The 16,733-nt window shown below is 49.0% G+C and overlaps 1 protein-coding gene across 2 annotated transcripts in view; it reads left to right on the top strand.

The window, feature by feature from the left end:
* CCDC180 (coiled-coil domain containing 180) overlaps positions 1 to 16,733 on the top strand; it is a 592,866-nt gene that overhangs the window by 524,816 nt on the left and 51,317 nt on the right. The window lies entirely within an intron of this gene.

Genomic DNA, 16,733 nt, shown 5'->3' on the forward strand with positions numbered 1-16,733 from the left:
CTCATCCTGAATCTGCCTTCGGATTCCACCGGACACTTTCTCCTTCTCCAACAGCGGCATTTTCCTGAAGTCCTCCATTGGGTTCGACTGCGGTTTCTGACACTACTTCACACCTATGCACCCGGCTTTCCTGATGTAGGTAATGTGGGTTGGTACTATGGTATTCACAGGTGGAGTGGCTCTCTAACCTCTGTCTTCAGGGTCCACTTGTAAGGCTCCTTAACCTTTAAGATTGCAACCACAACTTACACATTGATTTGTACAGAGAACGCGGTTGATTTCCCACACTGCACACGATCTTCGTGGGGCTCCTAGTCACTCACCTTGGGTGGTTCCTTGGGTCCCCTGCACTTCTACGTCCTCTGGACATTGTCTTGACATAAGTCGTGGTTCTTATACCACTTTCTTATCATATGGTTTGGTCCGCCCCTGGGGTCCACTGTGTATTTTGTTCTATTTACATGATTTCTATGCAAAGTATTGTGTGCATTGTGCATATCTCCTTATGGCAGATATTTGTATGTGTTAGAGAGTATTATATGATAAGTACATCTTTTTATAAATACCTTGTGTGGTTATTTTTCATTTAATCTATATATATAAGATTGCATTCTGGTGAAACAAGCTGCTTTACACTCCTTCTGGACTAAGCCTGTAGGCTTATCTCCACAGCTACCACTTAGAGAGCTTTCTAAGGTTGTCCAAGACCTTAAATCACCATATGGGTTGTCTGGACTGGTGCAGGATGCCCACTTACATAAGTCAACATCATATACCAGGCCTGCCTCTCACAACAACTAATTTGTTTGAGTTACAGATTTTTTTTAATCTCACCTTTAGTGCCTGAGGCCCTACTACAAAGTCAGTCGGGGTGCTGGGGCAGATTTCTCACTTAGAGTATTGCTCAAAAGACTGCCCCCTTACAATCAAACTTTCTGATTTTCATTTATTTTTTTTCTTTCATTATCCCTGCAAGACCTTGTGGTGACTTAGTGAGAGGTTATTAGTTAGCCCTTCTGCCTTTATTGTGTTTACCTGACCAACCATCCTTGTTTAAGTCACCAGTTATGATGCGTTTTGTAAAAGCTTTGACTCAGATGTTCCCCACCCAAACCATTTGTCATTTCTCACTGGGCCCGACTTGGTCTTGATAGTTCTCATGTGCACACCCTTCAAGCCTATGCACGGCTATTTCTTAATGCTCTTGACACTAAAAACCACCTTCCGCATTGCAGTTATGTGTGCATGAACATTAGGTGTTTTAGTGCAACCTTCTTGCACCACCTTTTTCCAGAAAAATTGGTATGGAGGACCCAGGCTGTGACTCCCTTTCATATTGGCCAGTCAATCACTCTGCCAGTGTTTTTTGTTCCGCCTCACCCCTCGAAAGAGGAAGAAGGACTCCATTATCTTGATGCTAAGAGAGTGCTCAGCTTTTACATCAACCACACAAAGGTCAGTCGTGTGGATGACCAGCTCTTTGTTGTGGGGCAAAGAAGGAGAAAGGCAGTGAAAAGAGGACCCTGTAAGGATGGATAGTCCTCTGCATCAAAATCTGTTATTCACAGGCCTAGATGCAACTTATTCCACCATGGTCGAAGCTGCTACAAAGGCTTTCGTATGAGGGGTGCCTGTTCTAGACTTCTGAAATGATGCAACATGGGTATTGGTGTATATGTTCACAAAACATTGCTGCCTTGACCGCCAGGTCCTGTGGTAAGATCAGTTCACCCACTCGGTCCTGCAGAAATTTATGGCCAGAGTCCACTCCCTAGATCCTCCAACTGTGGAAGGTACGGCTATCTGTTTTAATGGTGAAAAGTATGTTTAGAGATATCCATCAGCATAACAAATTACTTACCTTCAGTAGCGCTCTTTCTGGTGGATAATCTAACTACAGATTCCTCTCTGCTCTCTGCCCTCCCACCTCCATGCTCTGTGGAGTGGTCTCTTTGTAAAAATTTGCAAAGTCAGAAATTCAGCACACTGTCTCAGACAATTTGTTCTACAGTCAGCGCCTGAGGGTGAGGAAGGAGAAAGATGCAAGAAACTGACATCAGTGTACAGTGTACAGGGATGGCGCATATGTGCAACTCCCTAAAGTCATTTCTGGGGCGGTAGTGAGTCATCACGGAGCCATACGGCGCCACCTACCAGCGTGCAGGATCATTGCTGTAAGAATTTCCCAGATCCAGCCTGGTGTATGGCACAGTCGAAAGGTGAGGATCCCGTGATTGTATAGAATATCCAGCAGAAAGAGAGTTCCAGAAGGTAACTAACTGGTTCATTACTATGATTCTAATTACTACAAACAGCTCAGTAACAGTTCATCAAATTAGGGCGAAGTTCAATTCAAGCACATAGTCATTAGCTGCAAGAATAAAACAGCGAGCCTGCTTGTCTCTTTCTAGGCTTTTCACTTGCAACTCGCTGCACAGCATTTGAATGCAAAAACACAGGTAAATTAGCACGTGCTACATGCAGTCCGGCCTGTACTACATGTAACATTAAATACAGATACAAAATCTCTGCCACACGTCAGTCTGATGAAAGGAAAGGAACTCCTCCACTTCAAGAATGTTTTCAGAATTTATTTATATTTTTTGGCATTTTTCTTGGCTTTGTTTTTATTTCCCCACCTCTTCTGTAGAAGGTGAGTAACTTTTTCCTTTTTGGTTGGGTGAGGCAGCCCCAGAGTCACCCACATGGCTGACACACCAGGTAAAAAGAAATATCTCTTCACGCCGTGTTAGCCCTGTTGGCACAGAGCGGGGTACACCAATGATCTCCACACACAATTGATCACTGCCTCCGTACAGATGGAAAATATTGAGTATTTGGAAGACGTTCATCATGAGTACTTCAAACGACTGGTATAGTCGATCCCTTTTGGCTTTGGATGTGGAAAGCTTTACAAAAAGACCAAGACACAGGTTTTTGATGGGTTGTTGACTGCTGCTTCATCAACACCTACAAAAGTTCACAAGTCGTCCTTGTCTGCTGTGTCATCCATAGTCCCTGCATCAAGGAGCAGTGTCTCCTCCGTTTGTGTCACTGTCGTGCCTTGGCCTCCGGCTAGATCATCATCGACCACAGTATTGCCAGCCCTATAGACGACGACTTTCCCACAGCGGCGACCCCTCCGCTCTGGCGGAGGAACCCCCTCGCCAAAATGTCAGAAAAGGAAAAATAAATCATCACTCGCTTTATTTTTCCTTTACTGCCCAGTCTTGGGGGCGGTGCCTGGTGCTGACAGGCACTGAGAGGAAAGGTAGTGCGCTCCCATCACTGCGCATGAAATGGCCGGCCAAACCATCATGTGCAGTGAGAGCGCTCTCCAACCAGCAACGCAACTGGGTTGGACAGAGTAGGCCCAGGCTCACAGTCTGTCCTGGAGCACAAATTGATGTTATGTTATGTTATTTTAATTTATTCAGCGCACAGCTACTCGGAAGTGTCCCGGCGCTATAGACCGCTGGGGAACCCGTCCTGGCTATCCCTGTGAGATGGTCCCTTTCTGGGTATCTCCAAGGTGAAACCAGGCATCCCCGGCGTCTGTGGGGGGCCGTTGTAGAGATGAGGCAAGCTTAATGCCCAGAGTTGCCGAGTGTGTTCCTGGTTAGAGTAGGTACCGAGGCGAGAATTATCGAGTCCGTTTTGACTTTGGTCCACGACCCTGCCGCGTCGGGAATTGAACCCTGGTCCCTGGCTGATTCTCTGCTTGATGGCACTCAGATGAATCTTGAAGCTGCTTAATGCGCAAGAGCAGCTTCAGGATTTGCCGCAGGGCATTCTGGGAGCCTGTGCCAACCTGAAGAGGTGAATAGAAGCAGAAGAGCTTGACCGGGACGGCTGCAGCTAGGTTTTTACATTTTCTTTTTTTTTCATCCCCCGTTACTCCTATTGCCCCTTCACCCCCCTCCCGCCCCCTTCTCCTCCAACATAGCAGCCGCTCCTGCTATCCCGTTGAGAAAGATCTCTCCTTCCTTGTCAAGCGTACTGAAGCCCCTTCCATTGGCAACAGCTTCATCATCATATACATTGATGACCCCATCAATCACAGGGACATACACACCCCCCACCCCCCACAGTGACAACAAACCCTCTACAGCTGTGGCATATGTGCATTAATCTGGAGATTCACATTCCAGGAGGGCCCTTTTCTAGCGAATAAGACCTCCTAGACGTCTACTTTAAAAAATAAAAAAAATGTATCAAGCAAAAGTCAGCGTTAGTACACAGCGTTACTTCAATCAATGGTTCATAATACATATATGTTATCATATTTTACACTTCTTTGGTATATTGTCATTTGTGAGTTAACAAACAGTTCTAAGAGGAGCCCGTCCATTATACCCCTAGTCCCCCACCTACTCCCGAATTAGTAATCTAACTTCCCTCATGCGTTCGTATATACATCCCACTGGTACCACACTTTTTCCCATTTCTAGGGGCAGCCTCTACTCCCATATTTTGTCTTCTCAGCTGCACAGCACCAGTCCATATCCATTTTCCATCGTGCCACCTTCGGTGGTTGAGTGGCTCCCCAGACCCCAGCAATATTCCTCTTGGCCACCATTGCAGCCACTAGCAGCCATATCTTTTGATATTTAGGCCATGTCTGCTCCCCAGATACACACAGTACATGCCACCTGGCCTCCGCAGGAACTGTCTGTCCAATAACCTCCGACATTACCCGCATCACCTTCCCCCAAAACCACAGTATAATCGGGCAGTCCCAAATTATTTGGAAGAAGGTTCCCCTCTTTTTCCTACCCTTTGACAATCGTTCGTGAGGGTGCGACCCAGCTTAAACATGAGTGTGCTAGTGGAGTAAGACCTATGTAGAATTCTTAACTGAACTAGCCGAAATCTTGCCCGAATCGCTACTTCTCTAGGGCTTTGCACAGCTTCCGCTCAGTCATCATCTTCTAGCAAGCCTACGTCAAACTCCCATGCCTGACGTAGGAAGATCCAGGGAATTGTTAATAATCTTCCAAAATGTGCAGGACAATGCTTTTTCCGGGATTGGATCTAATACTAGTCTGTCTTCCCGAGGGCTATATTCAGGGAGTTGCTGCCCCTCTTTGATGTGCCTGCGTAGTGCGTGTCTCAATTGTAGATATCTATACCGTTCTGTATCTGCTATTTGATACTCTTTTTGTAGATCAGAGAACAGGATTAGGGCCTGCCTGTCCCCGCCATACATCTCCCAGACGTAATTTACCAAAACCCTGCAGTTTGCCTACCTCTCGTAGCATATCACTATCTCACTGAGGGGTCCGTTCTGTCAGTTTGTGAGCCCATCCCAGGAATCTATTGGCCCTCATCCACATATTTAGCACGATCTTAGTATGTGGTGGCATACTTTCTTTCCTTTCTCGTCCATACATTGTACCTAAGTATCCTCTGGCCCCCATCGCTCAATGATCCACACGGTACGCCAGGTCATTCCTGTCTGTAAATACCCAATCGTTGATTACCATTAGGTGTGATGCCCAGTAGTATATCTGGAGGTCTGGAATGGCCAAACCACCTTCATACACTCCTCTCTGTAACTTGGCAAATGCGATCCTTGCACCCCCTCCGTCCCACAGTAGTGTCCTCAGCTCGCTGTCCACTTCTCTAAAGAATTTGTCGGGTATTGGACATGGGGTGTTTTGCAGAATGTACAACATTCTTGGCAGCGACATCATTTTGAAGAGAATGGCTCTCCCCATAAGGGATAGCATTAGGGATAGCGACAGAGTCCTCCAGTGGGCTACATCCCTCTTTAATCGGTCTAGCTGTGGCTGTAGATTCCCCACCAGAAATCCCGCGTCTGATTTGGCTATCTGTATGCCCAGATATTTAAAGCTATCTTTAACCTGTAGGTTGGTTTCTGCACCGAGTACCGGTGGTGGTCCTTTTGATAACATGTACAAGAGAGATTTATCCCAGTTAATCTGGTATCCTGAGTACTCCCCGAATAATTTAAAAATCTGTATTAGCCGGTTTACGGTGAATCGTGGTCTTGTCGCATACAGGAGGACATCTTCGGCGTATAACATTATTCTCTCTTCCCATTGTTCCCACCGTAGATACCGGAGATCACTGGATCTCCCCCACACCCATGCCGCTAGCAGTTCCAGCGCCAGTGCAAATAAAATCGGGGAAAGAGGGCACTCCAGTCTCGCTCCTTTATGAAGAACAAAGGAGCGGGACACCGAACCGTTCACTCGAACCCTGGCCAAGGGATTTTTATATAACAATTTAATCCAAGATTGAAACTGGGGACCAAACCCGAACCGTTTCAGGACCTCGAACAGGTAGTGCCATTTTATACAGCGAACGCCATGCGAGCGTCGAGGGACAATAGCGCCTCCTCCACCCCTGGGTTGGTTCTTACTAGATGCATCACCCCATATAAGCGTCTAAGATTAAGCCTAGTGCTCTGGCGAGGCATAAAACCAGGCTTGTCTGGGTGTATCAACGTCGTGATTGGCTCTAGGAGACTATTCACTAAGAGCTTAGCCAGTATTTTAACCTCCATGTTCAACAAGGGTGTTGGTCGATACGAGCCTCATTGATCAGCTGGTTTGCCCGCCTTAGGGATTACAACGATGGTTGCTATTCGCTGATCTGTTGGTAGACACCCCTTTTCCCTCGCTTCGTTAAACATATACAGTAGGTACGGGCCACTATACTCACCGTGCATTTAAAGAGCTCCATGGGCGGCCCATTTGGTCCCAGTGCCTTCCCTGTCGGTAGATCCTGTACAGCGCCTATTATTTCGTCAGCCGTTATGTCTTTCTCGATATTTTCTCTATCTTCATCGGACAACACCGGAAGTCTCATTTCAGCTAAAAGTTCGCTGCAATCTGTCTCTGCCCTGGCAGGGGTGGACGTGTATATCTCTTCATAATAGTCTGCAAAGACCCGCGCCATGTCCTCCCCGGTAGTGTACGTTTTTCCGCGTTTGTCACGTATTTCTGCAACCCAATTCCTGTCTCTGTCTCTCTTTTCTAACCAGGCAACCATTTTATTGGCCTTATCTCCCAGTTCATACACCCGTCTCTGCTTGGCCAGTGCTGCCGATCTCACAGCATTATTCGCCAGATCTTGCAGTTCCTGCCTTTTGAGTTCTAATCGGTGCGCTAACTCTTGGTCAGTTCTCCCTCCCTCTCGAAAGCTTGCCTCCATCTCCACCACTGCCGCCTCCAGTCTGTCACACTGTAGTCTTTTTTCTTTATTACTACCCCCTAAACAAGCCTGGACATGCCACCTCATAACTGGTTTGATGCTTCCCACAAAGTGCAGGTCGCCTCAACCTTCCCCTCATTTTCCTGGAAGTAGAGTTGTGCCCGTTCCCTGACTTTTTGGGTATTTTCCTTGTTTTTAAAGATCCATGAATTCAGTCTGGTGGTAGAGTGTGTGTCCGTGTTGGTCCCCTCGCCATCACCTCCACCGGAGAATGGCCCGTGATACCTCGTGGACCAATTCAGGCATTAGAGAACCATGCTTCACCCCCTCTGTGTGTCAGTATGTGGTCTAGGTGAGAGTAACTATGGTGTGCTGCTGAATAAATGGTGTACTGGCGAGTTCCTGGATTATGTGTCTGCCAAAGATCTAACAGTCCCATAGCTTCAACAAACGCTTGAAGCGGCTCCACCCCCCCCTCTCTCTAGTTGATGCAGTTTCTCTATCTAGCCCCGGGTCAATAGTAGAGTTTATGTCGCCGCCCAGCACCAGTAGTCCAGATGGAAGATTGACCAGCAAGGTCCCCAGTGCTGTGAACGCCTCAGCCGGTGGAATGTAACTTGAGACAATATGAATAGCCTGTCCCTCCCATTTCCCCGCGAGGGACGCCCACTTTCCCAGGGGATTTTGCCAGATTTTGTCTACCACTAATGGAAGACCCGTCTTTACCAGTATTCCCACTCCTCTTGATCCGGCTGTGTAACAGTCATGGGCTACTAGCTTGTATCCGTATCTATCTAGTGCTAGGTATCTATGGCCTTTCAGATGGGTTTCCTGAAGCAGCACTATGCCCTGGGAGTGTTGATGTAAGTATTGTAACACTATCCTGTGTTTAATACGACTCCCCAAACCATTCACATTCCACAACATGATTTTAAGGCTGATAGCTCCTTGTTGCCCCTCCCGGTGCCTCTCCTGGTGCCTCCCTGTCGTGTTCTGTCCCTCTCCCTGTAATGTTACCGTGCCAGCAGACAAAAGACACACAATTGATGGACGGAATGCAGAACAAATCAAAACATTCACCCCCAGTCAAGAGATCTGGGTTAAATCCATTATTCTTTTGCTCACCATGCCAACCCAGTTTAGACCTGGCTATATGCAAATCAGTCTTGACCCTGTGCCTCATGGGAACAGTCCAGCCCGAACTGCCAAGCAGATGCCATACCTGTATTAAGTCTCCCACCACATTTTCATCATGCTGCATTAACCTGTAATACTGACTTTGCAATTTTAAAGGACAATCAATATAACAATAAAAACGTACTAAACACAACATTCCCCAAAAATAACTAGGCGCCTCCCTGCTGCCCTGCTAGTGGGTATAACAACTCCCACCTCCCCAACTCTCAGAGTGCCTGTCGTCCCACATCGAGTAACTAAAACAGGGTTGGTCGGTGCCAATATATAGCAGCTCCCCACCTCGGGACCCCACCCACCCCCGCCATTAGGATGTTTGTTTTAGTCCTGTAGCAACATAAATGACTTAGTACTGCACCAAGTGTCTATATAGTAGAGAGTCCCTATTCTTACCTCCTCCCCCCACCCCTCACCCATGCCATATGACCTGGTCTTCCCAGTCCTCGACACGACATCTCGCTGAAGTCTCATTTTCCAGACCCTTCTTCCACCTTGGTCCATGCCGCGTTCTGTTCTCTCTTATTCAGTGCTCTCCATCGTCGTCCTTTGCTGTTCTCGTCATCTCCCTCGTTGAGAGTTCGAACCCACATTGCACCATCCCTCCAGCCACTCCTATGCCTCCTCTGGGGAGCTGAAGTACCATGTTTTTCCTTCGGCTTTGACTCTCAATTTTGCCGGAAACATTATAGAGTACCTGAGTTCTTTAGCCTGTAGTTCCCTTTTCACAGCTTCGAATGCACACATTTGCCGTTGGACATTTAGTGTGAAATTGGGAAAAAAACCGCTCACAGCATTTTCATGTCGCAAGTCCCCATGTTGACATGCCGTCTGTAGGAAGGTATTCCTATCCCGGAAATTGAGAATCCTAGAGATGATTGTTCTTGGCGGAGCGCCTGGTCTGGGCCTAGGGACGGGCGCCCTGTGTGCGTTCAATAGTGAAATAGTTGGAGATACTCTTTGGCTTTCGATGATTTAAGATCAAGTCCTCCAGGAAGAGGTCAACACTGGGTCCCTCTATGCCTTCCGGCACTCCCACCACTCTTATATTGTTTCTGCATGCCCACCCTTCTTTGTCTTTCAGCTTAGCTGCCATGATGTCCTGCTGCTTTGTGAGGGCCTGAACCCCTTCCTCTAAACTCTTTGCGCTGGTCTGTAACTGGGTCACCTCTTTTTCGGTAGCAGCTGCTTTGTCCGACATTTTCCTTAGGTCTGCTCTCAGGAGATTAACATCCACTGTCACTGCATCTATTTTAGGGTCAATTGTACCCTTAAGGTCCGCTATGGCCGCCATCATCGCGCTCAATGAGGGTTCCGTCTGTTCTTCTGGGTGGTGACCCTGAGATGATGCAGCCTGGATTGGTACTGCATATTTGTCCATTTTATTTGTCTGTGGCCCTGCTTGTCCTTTTGGCTTTATTCTGGTGTTTTCCGCGGTGACTTGATACTAGTGTGAGGAGACTGAGGGCTCCAATCCACTAATTCGTCCTCCATCGTAGGAACTGTGGCCTTGTCTCCTCTTTTCCTGGGGAGCCTGTGTTTATTTTCAGCACAAGCGGTCTCCTTATTGTCTGCCGTGAGCCGTGCTTCGCTCCCCAACTCACTGTAGGGGCGTTGTCTCTCACTTTGAGTCGGTCCTCGTCTTGTGGTGCCCTATTACCTTTTTATTTGGATCTAGTCTTTTATTCCAGGCCGTGTCCCCTGCAATCTAAGTGGGCTGCCCACTGCGTGCCCCACTCCGTTAGTCTTTGTATTTTCTCCCTCTCTTCACACTCCACCCTCCAGCCTTCCAGGTTTCGGACCCGCCTGGGCGGCCTCCGTTATGTGCCTCTGGCTCGGCGTGTCGACGTTTCCTGGATCTTGCCGGTCTTCCTGCTCACACTATCTGCTCTCGGGTAGCTATGTAGTTTCTCACTCGTATCTGGGGTCACCTGCCATGTGCGACCCCACGTCCCCCGCCACCTGCAGTATGTAGTTGGCCCAGCACCTAATGTTCCCACTGTGGTGGCAACGCGATATATGGTGGAAGAGTAGGGCTGATCCCAACGCTATGAATTTGTCCAGCAGCCCACGGAGATCTAACAGCGACTCTGCAGTGTGTCTGATCGCAAACCCTGTCTCCAGATGTTCCCGATGTTCACACTGCCACTCACTGGCCTCAACCATTCACTGTCAAGGGATGTTGTCTGGCACCTCAGGTTCCCGATGCGCAGCGCTGCAAGACCTACAATCCGTCTGTGTATCGGCACCACTGTGTGGAGGGTGGGAGAAGGAGCCAGGCCCCGCCTACAGCTACGGGACCTATCTGCCCCCCGCTCCATCCGCTGGGGTACCGCTATGGTGTGGCGCCCCCCCGCTGTAGATGGCCACCCACCTCTCTCGCATCGGCCTCCGGCAACGCACAGTAACACAGAGTCGTCTCGCCAGCTCTTTCCGGCCCGGCTCTTTACCTCCGGCTGCGCCCAGTTCTCACTTCACCGCTCGTCGGCCTCCGATCAGTCACACGGGCCGGGGTCCCACCAATGTCGCTACTGATCTGATTTCAGCTGCGGACTCATGCCCTCAGCATTCCGGTTTAACATGCGGGCATTTTCGTTGCTACTTGGTCGGCTAGATATGCAGATATTACGGGTTTCAGGGACCCGGGAGCCGGAGCTCCTCTAAGACGCCACCATTGCCGTTAGCACCAAAGCCACGCCCCCTAGACGTCTACTTTAACAACATGGAGATAGTCTCTAAGGTCTCAAGATGTTGACTTTCACGTGGGCCCAAGTTATTCCGAGGAGGTGGAGGCTCATTATTGCCGTGGACACCACTTTGAAGGCAGACATTAACCTCTTCAATAACAGCCTGGTTACCTGCTCAGCCAGTGCTTTAGATCCTGGGGGCTTTAATGACTCTCTCAAACATTAGCTACAAGACTTCCCTCATCTGCGTGCTCCAGTAATGTCTCTGCAGCTGCCTCAGACTTTGTCAACTTTGCTCTCAGGTCAGCTTCTGGGTCCTCCACCTCATCTTCTGCTTCATCCCACGGCCCCTCCTCAGCTTCAGCTACCTGTTCGCCATAGCAGCTTCCAGGTGCTGTGTGTCTACTGCACAGTATAGCAGCTTCCAGGTGCTGCGCTGCAACACCTGGCAACAACATCCACTTCAGTCACACCACGCAACCCCCATGGATGGTCCACCACTGCGTACACTTCCAAGTCAACAAAACCATGCCGCCCAAACCTGCACCACGCCCTTCTCGAAGGAACTGGAGTAAAGTCACTGAGGAGCAGCTCAACTCCAGTCTCAATCGCGACGCCCCCCACCACCTCTACCGATGCCAACCTCGTAGCCAAAGAACTCCACAGATGGATCTCCAACTGCGCAGACGAGCTCGCACCCCTACGTAACCCCAACAGACAGCGTCCCAGGAAGGCCACATGGTTCACCACTGACCTCCAAGATTCCAGACGCACCTGCAGACGTCTCAAAAAGAACTGGAGAAACAGCAAAATGTCAGAAGATCGCACCACTTACAAGAACGCCATGAGGGTACCACCAACGCATCAGATCCACCAAAGGGACCTTCATTCAAAACAAGATCCTTGCCAACGACAGCAACTCCAAGGAACTTTTTAGCATCATCCAGGAATTCACGAAGCCCCCCAGCGAAGTCTTGAACATCACCCCCTCCCAGGACCTCTTCAACAAGCTCGGATCCTACTTCCATCTGAAGATCAAGGGCCTCTACGACAACTTCAGCAACCAGACACCCAACTCTGAAACCATCTCCGTCTCCAGCAACGCCAGCCAGCCCACCATCTCCTCCTGGACCCCAGTCACCACCGAAGACATCACTTCGACCATGATTGGCATCCACTCAGGAGCCCCCACGGACCCCTGTCTGCCCACATCTTCCACAGAGCCACCGCCGCCATCGCTCCCGAACTACAATGCACCATCAACGCCACCTTCAAGACCGGCATCTGTACTGACGACTGGAAATGCGCAGAAGTCAGACCCTGCTCAAGTAGTCCTCAGCAGATTCCATGGACCTAAAGAACTACCGAACCATCTCCCTCCTCCCCTTTACGGCCAAAGTCACTGAGAAGACAGTCAATGCACAACTACCCAATTTCATCGAAGAAAACTCCATCCTCGACCCCTCCCAATCTGTATTTCACAGCAACCACAGCACCGAAACTGCCCTACTCGCCGCCACAGACGACATCCGCACCGTCCTCAACCAAGGAAACACTGCGGCCCTGATCCTACTCGACCTCTCTGCAGTGTTCGACACCGCCTCCCACCGCACACTCAATACTAGACTCTACAACGCCTGCATGAAAGGAACAGCACTCGACTGGATCCGCTCGTTCCTCAACGGCAGAACCTAAAGAATCAGGCTGCCGCCCTTCCTCTCCGAACCCACGGAAATCAACTGTGGAGTACCCCAGGGATCGTCACTCAGCCCCACGCTCTTCAACATCTACATGGCCCCCCACGCCGCCACCGTCAGACAGCACGAACCTCAGCATAGTATCCCACTCCGACGACACCCAGCTTATCCTCTCCCTCACCATGGACCCGATCACCACCAGGCTCAACTTCTAGGAAGTAATGAAGGACGACGCATCCTGGATGAGCAGCTGCTGCCTGAAGCTCAACTCTGAGAAAACAGAGGTCCTCTTCCTCGGACCCTCCCCCTCTGCATGGGACAACACTTGGTAGCCCACCGCCCTCGGCAGCCCACCCGCTCCCACGGACCACGCCTGAAACCTCGGCATGGTACTCGACTCCTCCCTCTCCATGACACAACAGGTCAACGTCATTGCCTCCAGCTGCTTCAACACCTTCTACATTCTCTGAAAGACCTTCAAATGGATCCCCCCAAATCAAGGAAAACCATCGCCACGGCACTCATAACCAGCAGACTGGACCACGCCCTCTACGTTGGTATCAACAAGTCTCTGCTCCGCAGACTCCAGACCATACAGAACACCGCAGCCAGACGGCGTCCACGACACAAACACATCACCCAACACCTGCAGAATCGCCGCTGGCTTCCCGTCGAAAAGAGTTACTTCCAAGATACTCACCCACGCCTACAAATGCCTCCACAATAACAGACTCCAATACCTCAACGAGAGAATCTCCTTCCACGTACCCAAAAGAAACCTCTTATCCTTTGACCTCGTCCTCGCCGAAACCCTGCGCCAGAACAGGGGGAAGAACCTTCTCCTACATCGCGGCCAAGATCTGGAACGAGCTCTTGATCAACATCAGACGTGCCCCCTCCCTGAACATCTTCAGGAAGATACTCAAGACCTGGCTCTTTAACTGAACAGAGCTGCGTACCCTCCCTACCCACCCCAGCGCCTTGAGACCCTCAAGGATGAGTAGCAAGCTTACAATTCCACTGATTAATTGAATGATGGATTAATTGATTGATTGATTGAGTGTCCACTGCACAGTATAGCAGCTTCCAGGTGCTGCTCGTCCACTGTACTGCACAGCATAGCAGCTTCCAGGTGCTGCACGTCCACTGCATAGCATAGCGGCTTCCAGGTGCTGTGCCCCCACTGCATAGCACAGCAGCTTCCAGGTGCTACGCGCCCACTGCATAGCATAGTGGCTTCCAGGTGCTGTGTGTCCACTGCATAGCACAGCAGCTTCCAGGTGCTGCGCGCCCACTGCATAGCATAGTGGCTTCCAGGTGCTGCGCGCCCACTACATAGTACAGCAGCTTCCAGGTGCTGCACGTCCACTGCAGCTTGCGCCTGACTCCTCTGTTAACGCCTAGCTGACGCAGATGAGGATATCGTGGAGTCTAGGGACACGGATAATTACGCTGATCATCATGACGATGGTAAGTCCACTGGCACCTATCCTTCTATCACACGCTGACTGTGTCTTTGACCCAGGTACTGCATTTCCGCTCGGTTTGCTCCATCTGGATATAGCCGGCCTTTCCTTCCAGCCTGGCACAGGATCACCTTAGACTACTGGGTGTTGGATCTCAAGCAGCGTGGACAGTTAGTGGAGGTCCCTGCCAAGTCAAGATGTGTTTGTCCGTGGCTCATGCTCTACACTGAGATGCTCCTGGGTTGTGGGACATTTTGTATTCGAGGAGAACGAGAGGAAAGCAAACTGCTATGCCAAGGATCACACAGTTTGTCCAAGTGGCGAAGCCATGCTGTTAGCTCAGTCTTCACAGTCACACAATCTGGAGTTCAGTAACTGGATATTTTATCCTTGTCTCCTAAGATTTATCCAAAAGGAGCAAAGCTTTGTGCTGAGTTGTCTTTCAAGAGCTAATAAGCTCAGCTTGAGAAACACAAGCCCTAAATGCTCATCCAATCAACACAGACAACATGAGACCCCTTTCTAAAATCAAAGCTGAGAAAACTCCCTGTGACTCTGCCTCATAGTGTGGTAAGAGCACTTCAGAAGTACACCTTGCAACATATGCTGGAATCTAGCGAACCACTTACCTACACATGTTAAAAATGCACGTCAGGTGTAAATAGGGCAAGGATACACCAGGTTTCCGTAGGGACAGAGCTGTGAACTGCAGCTGTCGGTGCACTACTGCACCACAATTTGTGATTTGAACATAAGAAAATGCCTTTTTGTTAATAAAAACGGCCCAATCCAGTGGAAGTTGCCAAGAATGCAAAAATGCGTCGTGCATCTGTCCCTCGACTCCCCGCTTCCACAATCTGCCTTCACATTCAGGGTCAGTGGCCGGGGCCAGAGCTGCCGACTTTGGAAGCGGGGAGTCGAGGGACAGATGCACGACGCATTTTTGCATTCTTGGCAACTTCCACTGGATTGGGCCGTTTTTATCACAAAAATGCATTTTCTTATGTTCAAATCACAAATTGTGGTTCAGTAGTCAGTTACGCAGTTTGGGTTTGTGACCCTGTACTGATTTGGCATTTGGAAGGGGCGTGTTTAAGGCTTAGCTTCCAAACGCTGAATTGGATTGGTACGTATTAATGTTTGGTGACCGAATTCTGGGTGCACAACATTAATCTTTTACCATCTCCTCAAAGTAAGTGGTTAGACATTCGTAAGCGGGAAGGGGTCCCCAAGCAGTGGCGTAACACAGGCCCCCGCAGCCCCCCCCCGATTTGGGGTGGGGGCAAGCTCCAGGGGGCCCCCCTCAGCACATTACCTTGGCCGGAGAGCTCATGATTGAGCCTGGAGGGGGGCCCTCCACATGCCTTACAGGGGACCCCCCTCAAGTTTTGTTACGCCAGTGTTCCCAAGGGACCCCTCCCCTTTATGAATGTTAAAAAATTTAACTTACACTATTTTTTTAAAGCTCCCTTTTTAGTTTTTTTTAAATTGCATTATTTAAAAGCAATCACAGCGGTCTACTGACCCCAGAAAGCCACCATCCCTGTGATTCTGCAATTCCTAATGGGCCACAATTTAGTACCTAATTTACGACCTACCTCATTACCTCATTAATATTCATGAGTTAGTTCGAATTACGACTCACTAGGAATCAGTAATTTACTAACCGACCTAATAATACATAGAGTTCACAAGTTATACTGGATGCAAAAATACTGGTCGCAAATTATGACTGGTTTTTGCAATCAATCCTTAGTACTGGTTCAAATCCCGGCCTCTGTAAATCATTTAGGGCCAGATGTAGGTAAAATCAAATTTGCGATTGCTTAATAGCGAATTTTACCGATTCGTTATTAAGGACTAGCAAAATTGAATGTAGGTAGGAATTGCTAAAATATTAGCGATTCCTTAATATTGCTTAATAACGAATCGCAAATTGAGATGAGTTAATAAGGAATACCTACCCATTCATTCCAATGGGCTAGGAGACCCACAGGAATGAATGGGAAGATATTTACTATTTGCGATTCGCTATTAAAGATTGGCAAATAGCGGGCACTATAGAAGGCTGCCAGGGTGTCGAAAGGACACCCTGTTGCACCCCTAAAATGTGCATGTGTGCGCATGTGGCGCACAGAAATGCCCTAAGTGCTTTTTTAAAGGAAATCGCTAATTACCACCAACTTGAAGTTGGCGGTAATTAGCGATTCCTTAAGGCTAAAGTGCACTTTCTTTTGTGCTACTCACATTGCATTTAAGGAATCGCAATTTCCGAATCTTTAAATGCAAGAGCAAAATAAGGAATCGCAATTTTGCGATTCCTTATTTTGCTAGTAGGTTTAAACTCACCTACATTGCTCGCAGCCAAATAGCGATCGCAAACGCTAAAATTCTGCTAATTTCAGCGTCACCGATCGCTATTTGGCCACCTACATCTCCCTGGGCCTAAAAGAAAAAAAATGATAGCATTCTGGAACTCCTCTGAAGCGCTCTAACGCCATTGGGTGAAG

This window comes from Triturus cristatus, chromosome 1_2 (assembly GCF_964204655.1).
Source record: "Triturus cristatus chromosome 1_2, aTriCri1.1, whole genome shotgun sequence".
Lineage (NCBI taxonomy): Eukaryota > Metazoa > Chordata > Amphibia > Caudata > Salamandridae > Triturus > Triturus cristatus.